Here is an 11,984-nt window from a genome sequence, read left to right on the forward strand (position 1 = left end):
CCTTGTTAGTTAGTGCTGAGGAACTTGCAACCAGAAGAAGGAAAGTGACACGGACTGGGTCATGTGGCCTGTGAGTGGTGTGGGCAGGGCTTGAACCCAGCTCTCCAGGCTCCCAGACCTGCCTCCGCCACTTTGAGCTGCCACTCACAGCCTGATGGTCTTTCCATCCTTCCATCTCTCAGCGCCATGAACACATTAACTGAAACACTTTATTTCCTGATATGCGGTGGAGGGAGTGTCTACAGGACCTCTTCCAAAAAAAATATTTTTACTCTCTGGCAGCAAAATGCACAATATCCATTCTTGTCATTTTTGAATCTCTGGCAACAACTCAACACATTCTTATTTGGAACAATATAACAATCTAACTTTTGTTTTGGCCCCTACGTTCTTTTGTCCCTTCCAGCAAAGTGTGAAATATGTGTTTCCTGGCCATAGGACAACAGCTCCCAACAATGCAGAAATAATAACAAACACAAGCCAGGGACAGGTGAGGGGCAGAGGCTTCATGATTCCAGCCCCTTTGAAATCCTGTGTCTGGGTTACAAGGAAGATCAAAAATAAGTAGCTGTCAACAACGGCCTAGTTATAATGTGTTGGCAACATTTTCTGGTTGTTGTTTACAATCAAGGATGGTGTGATTTCAAAGGTTGTCCCTGACCAACTCCCATATACCTCACATCCTCTGATTTGTTATGTCACTTTGGCTCAAGTAACCTGTCCTCTCTAGACCTCAGTTTCCTTATAAGTAAAATGAAGGAACACATATAAAGACATAGCACAAAGGAGGGAGAATGATCCTGTGCCTGAGTCATGATTACCCTCACTTGGGAAATGCTGACACATTGTAGATTTCAGCAAATATTTGTTGAAAAAATGAATGAGTCAGGGGAGAGTTCAAAGAGGAGATACTTAAGCTGACTTTGATGTTCAAAAGAGGTGGTAGGTGCTCAGGTAGAGGGATCACCTTGTGCAAAGCCTGGAGACATGAAACAGCATATGAAGCCCTTAGCAAAGATTTCAGTTCCATGTGGCTTGAAGTAGCATGTGAGGTAGGGGTCATGAAGTAGGGAGTGAAATAGGGTGTGAGGTAGGGATCATGAGCTGGATATGCCAGTAGGGGCTGGATCATGGGAGGATTTAGATGCTTTGCTAAGAAGCTTGGCCCTGAAGGTGAAAGAAGCCACTGAAAGCTCTCTAAGAAACTCAGTCGACCCAATAATATTAATAATGATAACAACAACAGCATTAGGTAACATTTTTCAAACATCTAGGTGCTAGACCTTGTGCTATGAGATTTACATATTTAACTTATTTAATTCCCCAGCTACTTGATGAAGTAGGTCCAGTTTTTATCCCTCTGTCTCAATTGCTTGTTGCCAGATAGCTGCAAAGCCATTACCCTCACTTCATCAGCCCTCCACTCAATTGTCACCTTGTCAACTCCCCAAACCGCCTTTTATAACAGTGTCCCTCCTGCCTGTCTCAATCCCCTTTACTGTGTGTATTGGTTTCCTAGGGTTGCCATAACAAGTGACCACAACCTGGGTGGCTTAAAACAACAAAAACTAGTTCTGTCACAGTTCTTGAGGCCAGAAGTCTAAAATCAGAGTCAGCAGTGTTAGCTCCTTCTGGAGGCTCAGAAGGAGAACCTATTCCATGCCTCTCTCCCAGCTTCTGGTAGGTGCTAGCAATCTGTGGTGTTCATTGGCTTGTAGCTGCATTGCTCCAGTCTCTACTTTTGTTGTCACTTCTGCTAGGCGCTGGCAATCCTTGGCGTTTATTGGCTTGCAGCTGTTTCACTCCAATCTCTGCTTTTGTTGTCACATGGCATTCACTCATCTGTCTGTGTCTCTGTGTCCAAATTTTCTTCTTCTTACAAGGACACCAGTCATGTTGGATTTAGGGCCCACTCTAATCCTGATTGACCTCATCTTAACTTGATTTTGTCTGCAATGACCTTACTTCCAAATAAGGTCACATGTTCTAAACGGGGATGAATTTTGGGGGGACACCATTTAACCTAGGACACCCTGTTTTATCTTCTTAGCGCTTACCACCATCTGATGTGTTATACGTATATGAGGGTACTTGACAAATTTCATGGAAAAATTGAATTAAAAGATAATATGAATCTTTCCATGAAATTTGAAGACTCTTTGTATTTATGTGTTGGTTTGTTGTTTGTCTACACTACTAAAATTTAAGACTCATGAAGACAGAAACTTTGTTTTGTTCACCTAGAATCCCCAGGGTCTGAAATAGTGCCTGACATAGAGAAGGTACATAATAAATATTTGGCAAATGAATGTGTGAATGTTTAAAATGAAGAACCTAAGGTACAGAGATGTCTTACTCAAAGTCACAGACTTCAGACTTTGGGTCTCACATACATTTCAAAGAGAGTGACACTTGTCATATCCTTAGTTACGCACCTTCTCAGCCCTGTCCTCATCCCAACCTTCTACGGCAGGGACGTAGAATCCCCAATGTCTGTCCAACCGGCTTGGGGTTGCAGCCCATCTCTGTAGCATATCATTTCTCTGAAAGACTCTCATTTTTTCCTTGACATTTACTCCTGTAAGATGAATTATCAGCAAATGCTCTAGACCTTCAGATTTCGGGATTTAAAAGTTGGGGAAATTTGACTTGTTCTGACATAACTCCTATTTTATGCAGCACCCCATGTGGTGTAACATTGGGGGAGGATTCTGCCAACAGCTGATGAAGAACTCAGGCCCTCAGTCCAACAGGCTGTGAGGTACTGAGCCTTGTCACCAACCATGTGAGTAAACAAGGAAGTGGATACTCCCTCAGTTGAGCCTTCAGATGAGACCATAGTCTCAGCAGCAAACTCCAACTTCATGAAAGACCTTGAACTAATGGTACCTACCTAAACCTGGCTGGATTCCTGACTCACAGAAACTGTGAGAGGACAAATGTTGTAATCTACTAAATTCTGGAATAATTTTTATTCAGCAATAGATAACAAATACAATTCTCATAAACAAAAGCTCGTTGGGGCTCTCAATATTAAAAGTGTAAAGAGTTCCCGAGATGAAAACATGTAAGAACCATTGTCTTAGAGATCATGTATCAGTCATGGATGTGGAGCAAGATGAAGATTAGACACATGATTTACCTGATACTAGGTCCTGTGCTTGGCACTGGGCACATGGAGATTGGTCAGGCCCAAAGTAGCCCAGAGTGGCTGGGGAAGCAGACTACATGTGAGTGCACACACACGTGCACACACATAATTATACCACAAAGCAGAGTGACAGTTACTGAGCCAAGAGAGAGCATGAGAAATACTTTTTGTAACTGGCGGTGGGGATCAAGGAAGGCTTCATGGAGGTGAGGGTGAGCCAGGAGGGCTTACACGTAGAGGGACCTGTATGGGGACTTGGCGTACATGGCTGTGACTCAAATGTGAGATGTGCAGAGATGTAATGTGGAATAAAGCTGGAGAGAAAAACAGATTAGGAATGAAAGCTATGGAGTTTGGGTTTTACTTTTAAGAAGACTGGAGGATATATATTGTGTGCTTCTCCAGTGCCAAGGAACCCTTCTAAATAATGCACATTTTTATCCTCATAGCAATGCTGGATGAGTGCTGTCATCACCCCAGTTTACAGATGAGAACATAGAGGTGTTAAGAGACTAAACACTTGCCAAAAGTGCTATAGAGGCCCTGGGTTGTACACACAGCAGCTGGTCACCCCCTCATTCCTGCACAGTGGTGGGGGAACCCCTATGGCCATGACAGCAGGTGGACATGGCAGCCCTGTCCTTCCTCCACTGCACAGTGGCAGTGTGCACCCTGGGTGGGGCAAGAGGAGCTGGAGCAAGGGCTGAAGAAGCAGTGTGTGATTCTGGTGAGAGGTGATGGAGGCTGGGGAAGGGGCACCCATCAGGGGAGAAGTGTGGATCATCGCCCATGAGAGAGGTGTGTAGGAGAGGTCAGGGAATCCAGGGACACTGCCCAGGGTCGTCTTGCCTGGACAAGCCAGGAGATTTATTGTGGGCCTCAGCAGACTCCAAGCTGGCCCTTCAGGCAAGCCCCCTTTTCCTGGCAGGTGTGACAAACGGCCTGGTATCTCTTCTGGCACCAGATGCCCATGTGAGATGATGTCTCCTCCAGCTAATGGCTGGCCACCTGCCAAAGTAATATGCTAGTCTCCTTCTACCCACCCCCTTCCAGTTCTCAGAGCTCGGTGCTTTCCCCCCAGCCCTTGCCTTCCTCTGCTCTGATGCTAATGGCTAATTCAACTTTATTAAGAGCTGCTATCTCTTGAATGTCTACTATGTGCCAGGCATTGCAGTATGTACTTTGGCTAAATCAGACCAAATCCTTGCAACATCTTAGAAAGGTAGTTATTGTTTAGCTCCATTGTGTAGATAAGAAGACTGAAATCCAATAGATCACTTGCCTGAGATCACTCAGCCGGTGACTGTTTTGTGGGCAGTATCGAGGGGTGCCTGATATGCATAAAACTCTTCCCCTCAGGCTGGTTCCTGCCCCTGAGAGGCTAAGCTAGAGGGTATGAAACTTGGAGTCAGACCTCCTGGGGTTGAATCTTTCCTCCCATACAGCTGTAGGCACTTTGTTTCACCTTTTTAAGGTTCCATTTACAAATATACAAAATGAAGATACTAATTGCTATTGTCCGAATGTTTCTGTCATGTGTTGAAACCTAATCATCAATGTGATGATTTTAGGAGGTGAGAGCCTTGGGTCCTCATGAATGGGATTAGTGCTCTTACAAAAGAGGCCCCAGTGAGCTGACTTCTCCCTTCCTCCACATGAGGACAGAGCGAGAAGGAGCCATTTGTGAACTGGGGAGCAGGTCCTTGCCAGACACTGAGTCTGTCAGCATCTTAGTCTTGGACTTCCCACACTCCAGAACTGTGAGAAAAAAATTTCTGTTGTTTATGGGCCACCCAATTTATGGTATTTTGTTATAGCAGCCCAAATAGACCAAGACACTAATAATCCACATTTTATAAAGTGATAGGAAAAATCAAATAAAATGATGAAAATGGACAGAATTTATAAAGACTAAAGCACCTTACAAGATGTTAGACATCATGTTTACAATGAAGTAACAATATGATTGTTCATGTGGGAGAATATAAGAATATTGGTGCATTATTTGTGAAAATAATTGTGGTTGAATATATTCACTGATGGCCCAGCACTTTTAAATTGTACCTTCTCTGTGAAATCTTCCCTCCAACGTTTTGTAAAAACAGCTTCAATTCTAGGTCTAATGATACAGCCTCAGTTTGCCCTATAAAATAGGGGTAGCCAATGTATTAAGATAATCGATGTGAAAGTGCTTTGAATGTTGACAAATGCTGTAGAGAAGGGAGAGATTGTGAATCTAGATCATCCTGACATCAAATTTATTTAAGAACAAAGCCAGAAGATGGCTGCTGTGTTCTGAACGTGTCCCTCCAAAATTCAGGTGTTGAAATCGAATCCCGAACGTGTTAGTACTAAGGGTTGGCCCTCGGGAGGTGTCTAGGTCATGAGGCAGAGCCCTTGTGAATGAGATTAGAGCCCTCATATAATAGGCTTGAGGGAGCTGCTTAGCCCTTCTGTCCTTCCACCATGTGAGGACACAGGGAAGGCACCAATCCATGAGGAACAGGCCATTATAAGACACTAAATTTGCTGGCATCCTGATCTGGGACTTCCCAGCCTCCAGAATTGTGAGCAATACATTTCTATTGTGTATAGATTACCCAGTCTAAGGTATTTTTGTTACAGCAGCCTGAAGGATCAAGGACAGTTGCAAAGACATCTCTTGAGTTTGATTGCTTGCCAAAGCTGCTTCTAGGGCCATGTTGCTGCTGAGAGCTCAAGATTACTTTCGTTTTAAGTTTCCTCTTTACACTGAGCACCCACCTCTGCCTGCTTCATAGTTTTTGGTGATGGAAGGGAGGAGAGTAATTTCTCCATGGATGGACTCCCTGCCCTTCTGCAGTCCCAGCTGGTAAGCTAACAGAGAAGAGAGTGTCCCCTGAGGTGCAGCAGTCATTCTTAACCCCAGTAGCTCTACTTTCAACATGGGTCCAGAATCCACCTGCTTCTTACACACTCCAGTGTTACCTTGGGCCTAAGCCCTCATCCACTCTCCTCTGGTTGACTGTGGGCCCTCTGACTTGAGTCTTTGCTTGCACCTTCCCCTGACCACACCCCACCCACCTGTAATCCCCATCTGTTCTCCATGCAATAGCCAGAGTGATGCTTTTAGAACATAACTCACTTCTCCAGAGAAGATATACAAATGGTCGAAAAGCACATGAAAAGATGATTGCCATCACCAGCCATCAGGGAAACGCAAATCAAAACCATAAGAAGATACCTCTTCATACCCACTAAGATGTCCATAATAATAATAATTTTTTAAAAAGACAAAAAATGAAAAGTAGCAAGTGTTGAAAAAATTGGAATCCTAATACACATCTGGTGGGAATGTAAAATGGTGCAGCTGCAATGAAAAACGTTTTGTTAGTTCCTCATATCGTTAAACACAGAATTACCATAAGACCCAGCAATTCCACTGCTAGTCATATACCCAAAAGAGTTGAAATCAGGTACCCAGACAAGTACTCGTACACAAACATTCAGAGCTGCATCATTCACAGGAGCCAAAGGGTAGAAACAAATGGAATGTCCATCAATGAATAAATGGTAAACAAATTTGGTATATATATATATATGCATACGTAAAGTATTATCCAGCCATAAAAAGGAATGAGGTACTGATCCATGCTGCCATGTAGATGAATGGGAAAAATATTTCTAAATAAAAGGAGCCAGACACAAAGCTCACATATTATATGATTCCATTTATATTAAATAGTCAGAACAGGTAAGTCCATGAAAGCAGGCTGGTGGTTTCCAGGGACTGGGGGAGGTGGGGAATGAAAATAACTCCTTAGTGGGTATGTGGTTTTGTTTTGGGCTAATGAAATGTTCTGGAAGATAGAGTTGGCGGATGCACAACATTGTGAATGTACTTACTGAACGCCACTGAATTTTTTACTTTAAAATGGTTAATTTTATCCTATGTGAATTTCACCCCAGTAAAAAAATGGGCAAAGAAATTAGTTCACAGAAAAAGGGGATACTAACAGCTTTAAATGTAAGTCAGACGGTGATGTCAACGTTTGGTCAAAACTGTGCTCATGCTCCATCTACTCAGAATATAAGCTGAGCCTCACAATGGCCTGTCAATCCCTTCATTGTCAGGCCCCCACTGCCTCTCTGAGCTCATGGCCTACTCACCCCCTTGATTGCTACACTCCGGTCACCCTGCCTTCTTACTGTCCCAAGAATACAGGTGTATTCCAGCCCCAGGGCCTTTGCATTTGCTGCACCCTCTGCCTGAAACTCTATTTTCCCCGTACAGTCATCCCTTGGTATCCACAGGGGTTGGTTCCAGGACCCCTGGCAGATACCAAAATCCATAGATGCACAAGTCCCTTAGTTGGCCCTCCGTATCCGCAGGTTCTGCATCCACGGATACAGAGGGCCAGCTGTATGTCGGCCTAGTCTGCTCCCTCACTTCATCTAGGTCTCTGCCCCAATGTACCCATGGGCAGCTTTCTCTCGATGCCTTATATAACATAGCATCTCCCCTGACTTTTCTATCACCTTTCCCTGAGTTGTTTTCCTAACACCTATATGTCTGTCTCTCTCCATAAAATGTGTCAGAGCACGAGGATTTGGCCTGTCTTGTTCATGGCTCAATCCTCAGTCCCTATAACAGTTCCTGCACATAGGAGGCATTTATAAATATTTGTTGAATAGAAAAAATGTATTATTCTGATGACCCATGGCTGAATTCCTCATTAAGGTAAGTGGCCTCTTTTGTTCGGAGTAGAGAACAAAGTGTGTACTTTCTGGACAGTTCTTTTCTGTACTTATTCTCACTGGAAGAAGCACAATGTTATGGTGTCTGAGGATTAATGAGATAATTCATGTTAAACACTGGGGAATGTGGCTGGTACCTAAGCAAGCCTAGGTGAGGGGGAAGAGGTGGGAGAGTAGAGCTCAGTAGTTTTATAGGAGAAGATTCCATGCTGGAAGGAGCATTGAACAGTGTCCTGGAAGTCTGAAATCTGATCCCCACTTTGCTTAGCTTCTGCTTAGCCCCAGACACCTTCCTGGTGAAGACAGATGTGTTATGGACTGAATTGCACCCCCCCCCATTCATATGCTGAAGCCCTAAACCCCAGTCCCTCTGAACTATATTTGGAGATACAGCCTTTAAAGTGGTGACTAAGTTTAAAATGAGGTTATTAGGGCGGGCCCTAATGCAATAGGACTGGTGTCCCTGTAAGAAGAGGAAATTTGGACACACAGAGAGACACCAGGGATTGTGGAAAAGACCATGTGAGGACATAGTGAGAAGGTGGCCAGCGAGAGGGGCCTCGGGAGAAACTAACCCTGCTGACACCTTGATCTTGAACTTTCAGCCTCCAGAACTAGGAGGAAATAAATTTTTGTTGTATAAGCCACCCAGTCTGTGATATTTTGTTATGGCAGCCCAAACAGACTCAGATACAGGGGGTTAGACAACAGGATTTCAAGGTGTCCTCTGGTTCCAACTTTTGAAGGCTTCACCATCACTCAAACGTTGATCAATCCCAGCTCTGCCTGTTGCTGGCTGTGGGATCTTGGGCCCATCACTCCATGTCTTGAATCTCGATAGTCCCCATCTGACAACTGGGTGGAAACCCAGGGCAGCCTGGTGGTGATGGTCAAGTACAGCAGCAAATGTCAGCCACCGGCTCAGCACTGGCAGGGCACTCACTACCTGTCAGGGTGTTGCCTTGTGCAAATGACTTAATCTCTCTGGCAGTTTCCTCATCTGCATCGCTGTTATTTTAATGACTACATATAAGGACATCTGGCTGGCACAAGGTAAGTGCCTGATATATTTTAGCTATTATCAATAGTGACATTCTGCTTCTTTGACAGGAATTCAGCAGGAGTGCAAATTGACTATAATAACACAGTGGCTTAATTTTTATTGAGTGCTTATTTTGCATCAGATCCTGTCCTTAAATTTTACATGAAGGTCCATTCACAGTAAAGAACAGAATAAAACACAAAAACATGAAATACTTCTTTTCTCACTGATTTAAAGATATCTATTCATATATATATATGGATATACATATCTATGACTTTTAAATTACTTATTCTTTAGCAAACATTGGATTCTATGTAGATGTTAATTTGGAGAACTCATGTATAATTGGCCCCCTCAACACATATGCACTGAGCTGTATGTGTGGGATTTGAGAATAAGTTTATAGTGGTTTAGACTTCTTTGGGCTGGCTTTGGTGCAGTTCATGTCGCCAACCCTTTGGTACCACATACAACTGAATTTAAACAGTACATTTGAAGTAAATGAATAATAGCACAGAGATTGTAAAGACAAAGAAACAGAACTCAAGTTCTTCAGTCTATCCTTGAGTCTATCCTTCATGTGAACACATTTAAAATTTTTATTGGTGTTTAAAATTTAAAACAGAGAAAGAGGTGAGCTGTGAGGTTTAATATGTTTGTTTGGTAAGTGCAAACTTTAGTTTGTACATAAAATATTTTACTAAATTTGTATAGTATCTTTGAAAGTGAAATGCATTTTTCACTTTTTATTGTTAATTGCCTGTTTTAAAGCTAAAGAACTGATCAAGAAAGCATTGTGTGTGAATGAAAATAATTTGGTTTACAGAGGAGAGGGTGCTAAAAAATATTCAACTCTGGATGTCAAACACACTGGATAAGCCACTGAGCAGGAAGAATATTTTTCAAATGCAATTCTGACCCTGCACTCCCCTGACGCTTTGGCTCAATCCTCAATTTAGCATGGATGTTCCCTGCCCAAATGCTGCTTCACCCAGGGCCGCGGCAGTTTTTAGGGCAGGAGTGAGTGGAGAACCAGGCTCTGTTAGTGGGCTGGTGGTATGGGAGGGGCTCTTTAGCTGTGGCAGACTGGACAGCAGATTTCTGATGTAAGACCCTACGCCTGACTCACTAGGTGCCTTCCTTGGGTAAGGCCTTCACCTGCGGGGCCTCTGTTTCCCCACCTGTGCAGCCAGGGCTCAAGCTGCATAGTGTCCAAGGAACTTTCCATGTCCTGTGACTTGGCCCATTTTGAGGCCTGATGTCAGCGTAAGCTGGCAGAGTTTATTTCTGGAAAGGAAGGGAAAAATGAGGATTGTTTGTGATTCAAGAGAAAGACCAATCTCTTTTTCGTTTGTCAAACGATCCTTACCTTTGTCAACTTCCTCAGCCTGTTCCCTGCTTTGGCACCAAAATACACCCCTAATTACCTACAGGCAGCAATAGTTTTCTCCCCACTAAAATCTCTCTCTCTCTCTTTCCTTCTTTCTTCTCTTAAATAGAAATTTGTGTGAAGTGGAGAAATAGTGCAAACTAAGTAACAAGGTTGTAATATCTCTCCATTATCATGAAAACAGTTTGCCTTCTGTGCTGCCACTGAGGCCCCGTGGCCTGCAGGGAGGGTGAGGAGGGGCAGCGCTCACACGAGCAGGCCCCGGAGAGTGGAAGGGGAAGAGCCTGGGGCTGGAGTCAGACCTGGGTACAAACGCTGGCTCTGGGCAAGTCATTCCCCACCCTGAGTGTTTCTCATCTCTCAGATGGAGATTGTGGGTCCCATCCTATGCCGACTTACAGGATGCACTGAGAGGCACTGTCCAAAACGGGCAGGGCGGAGGCTCCGGCTCCTTCAGGGTCAGCCTGGGGTCAGAGGTCGGGGATTTGGAGATGGCCAAGATAGAGCCCTGGACTGCAGGGGCGTCTCCTTCTTCCCACTGGTGTTCCAGGAGCACTGAGAAGGAGTGCTCACCACAGCCGGGAACAGGAAGATATGGGGAGGGATCGGGACGGGTAGGGCCTGGGCAAATAAAGAGGAAAGAGGTGGGTGATGCATAGGAACAAGCTAAGGTTTTGGGGGAAGAAGACACAGGCTCTGCAGAGCACAGGTTGAGCTAGAGAGGAGGCAGGAAGTAGGACAGGGCTGGGAAGGTGTGTTGGGCCAGACCGATGTCGGTGGTGAAGTGGAGGGAGGGCGATCCCAGCAAGAGGAACCGCTGGAGCAAAGGCAAGAGGCAGGGGATTGGCACAGGATGCTGCAGCCGTCCAGGCCGTGAATGCACTTTCCATTCTTCTAGTCTCGTGCTCTTGCAGTCTGACCCTGTCCAGGGAGTCAGGGAGGAAGGGAAGAAGAACTTGAGCACGGCCATGTGATGTGCTCCGTGCTAGAAGGCTTTGCTGAACCGACACGTCATCTCATTTACTCTTTCAAGCAATATCATGTGTATTTATTACAATCTGCATTTTATGGAGGAGGAAACAAAGGCTCCAAGAGCTGAAGACCAGGCCAAGGTCACAGAGATAGAGACAAGGTCAAGAGCAGAATCCAAGACTTTAGACAGCTTGGGAAATGGTCAATCCGTTGGCATCTTTAGCAGTGGGAGTTTTTAATTGCTAGCAATGGAAACAATGCTGGCCAATATGAACAGAAAGGGAGTTAATCAGAGGGTGGCTCAGTGAGTCCAGGAGGGCTCAGAACTAGGCCTGGGGCAAAAATCAAGAGACAGTACTGGCTGGCGAGGACATGAACACCTCCGCCATCAATCACTAGATGTGGTCACTTGCTCCACTGATGAGCCCAGCCTCGGATGCTAGACTCTGGACATGGCCACAGTCACCTGGTAAGTGGCCACTCCTGCCCAGGAGCTCAATCTGCTGCAGTTCCTGTGTCCCCCTTCCCCACCACAGATGGTCCCCACTTTCTGCTTCACTAGCCCACTGTCAAATCTAGACAGTTGCAACTGATCAGTAGAGCCCAGGACACAAGCTCCTGCTTTGGCTGGGAGCCTAGTGACATGAGGACCGACCATTTTCACTCCCGCCGAGGCTCAAGGTGGCTGA

At 44.9% G+C, this 11,984-nt stretch overlaps 1 pseudogene; it reads right to left on the minus strand.

Moving 5' to 3' along the window:
- LOC134362466 (taperin-like) overlaps positions 1-11,293 on the minus strand; it is a 41,749-nt pseudogene extending 30,456 nt beyond the window's left edge.
- Between the last annotated feature and the right edge of the window lie 691 nt (positions 11,294-11,984).

This window comes from Cynocephalus volans, chromosome 14 (genome assembly GCF_027409185.1).
Source record: "Cynocephalus volans isolate mCynVol1 chromosome 14, mCynVol1.pri, whole genome shotgun sequence".
Classification (NCBI taxonomy): Eukaryota; Metazoa; Chordata; class Mammalia; order Dermoptera; family Cynocephalidae; genus Cynocephalus; species Cynocephalus volans.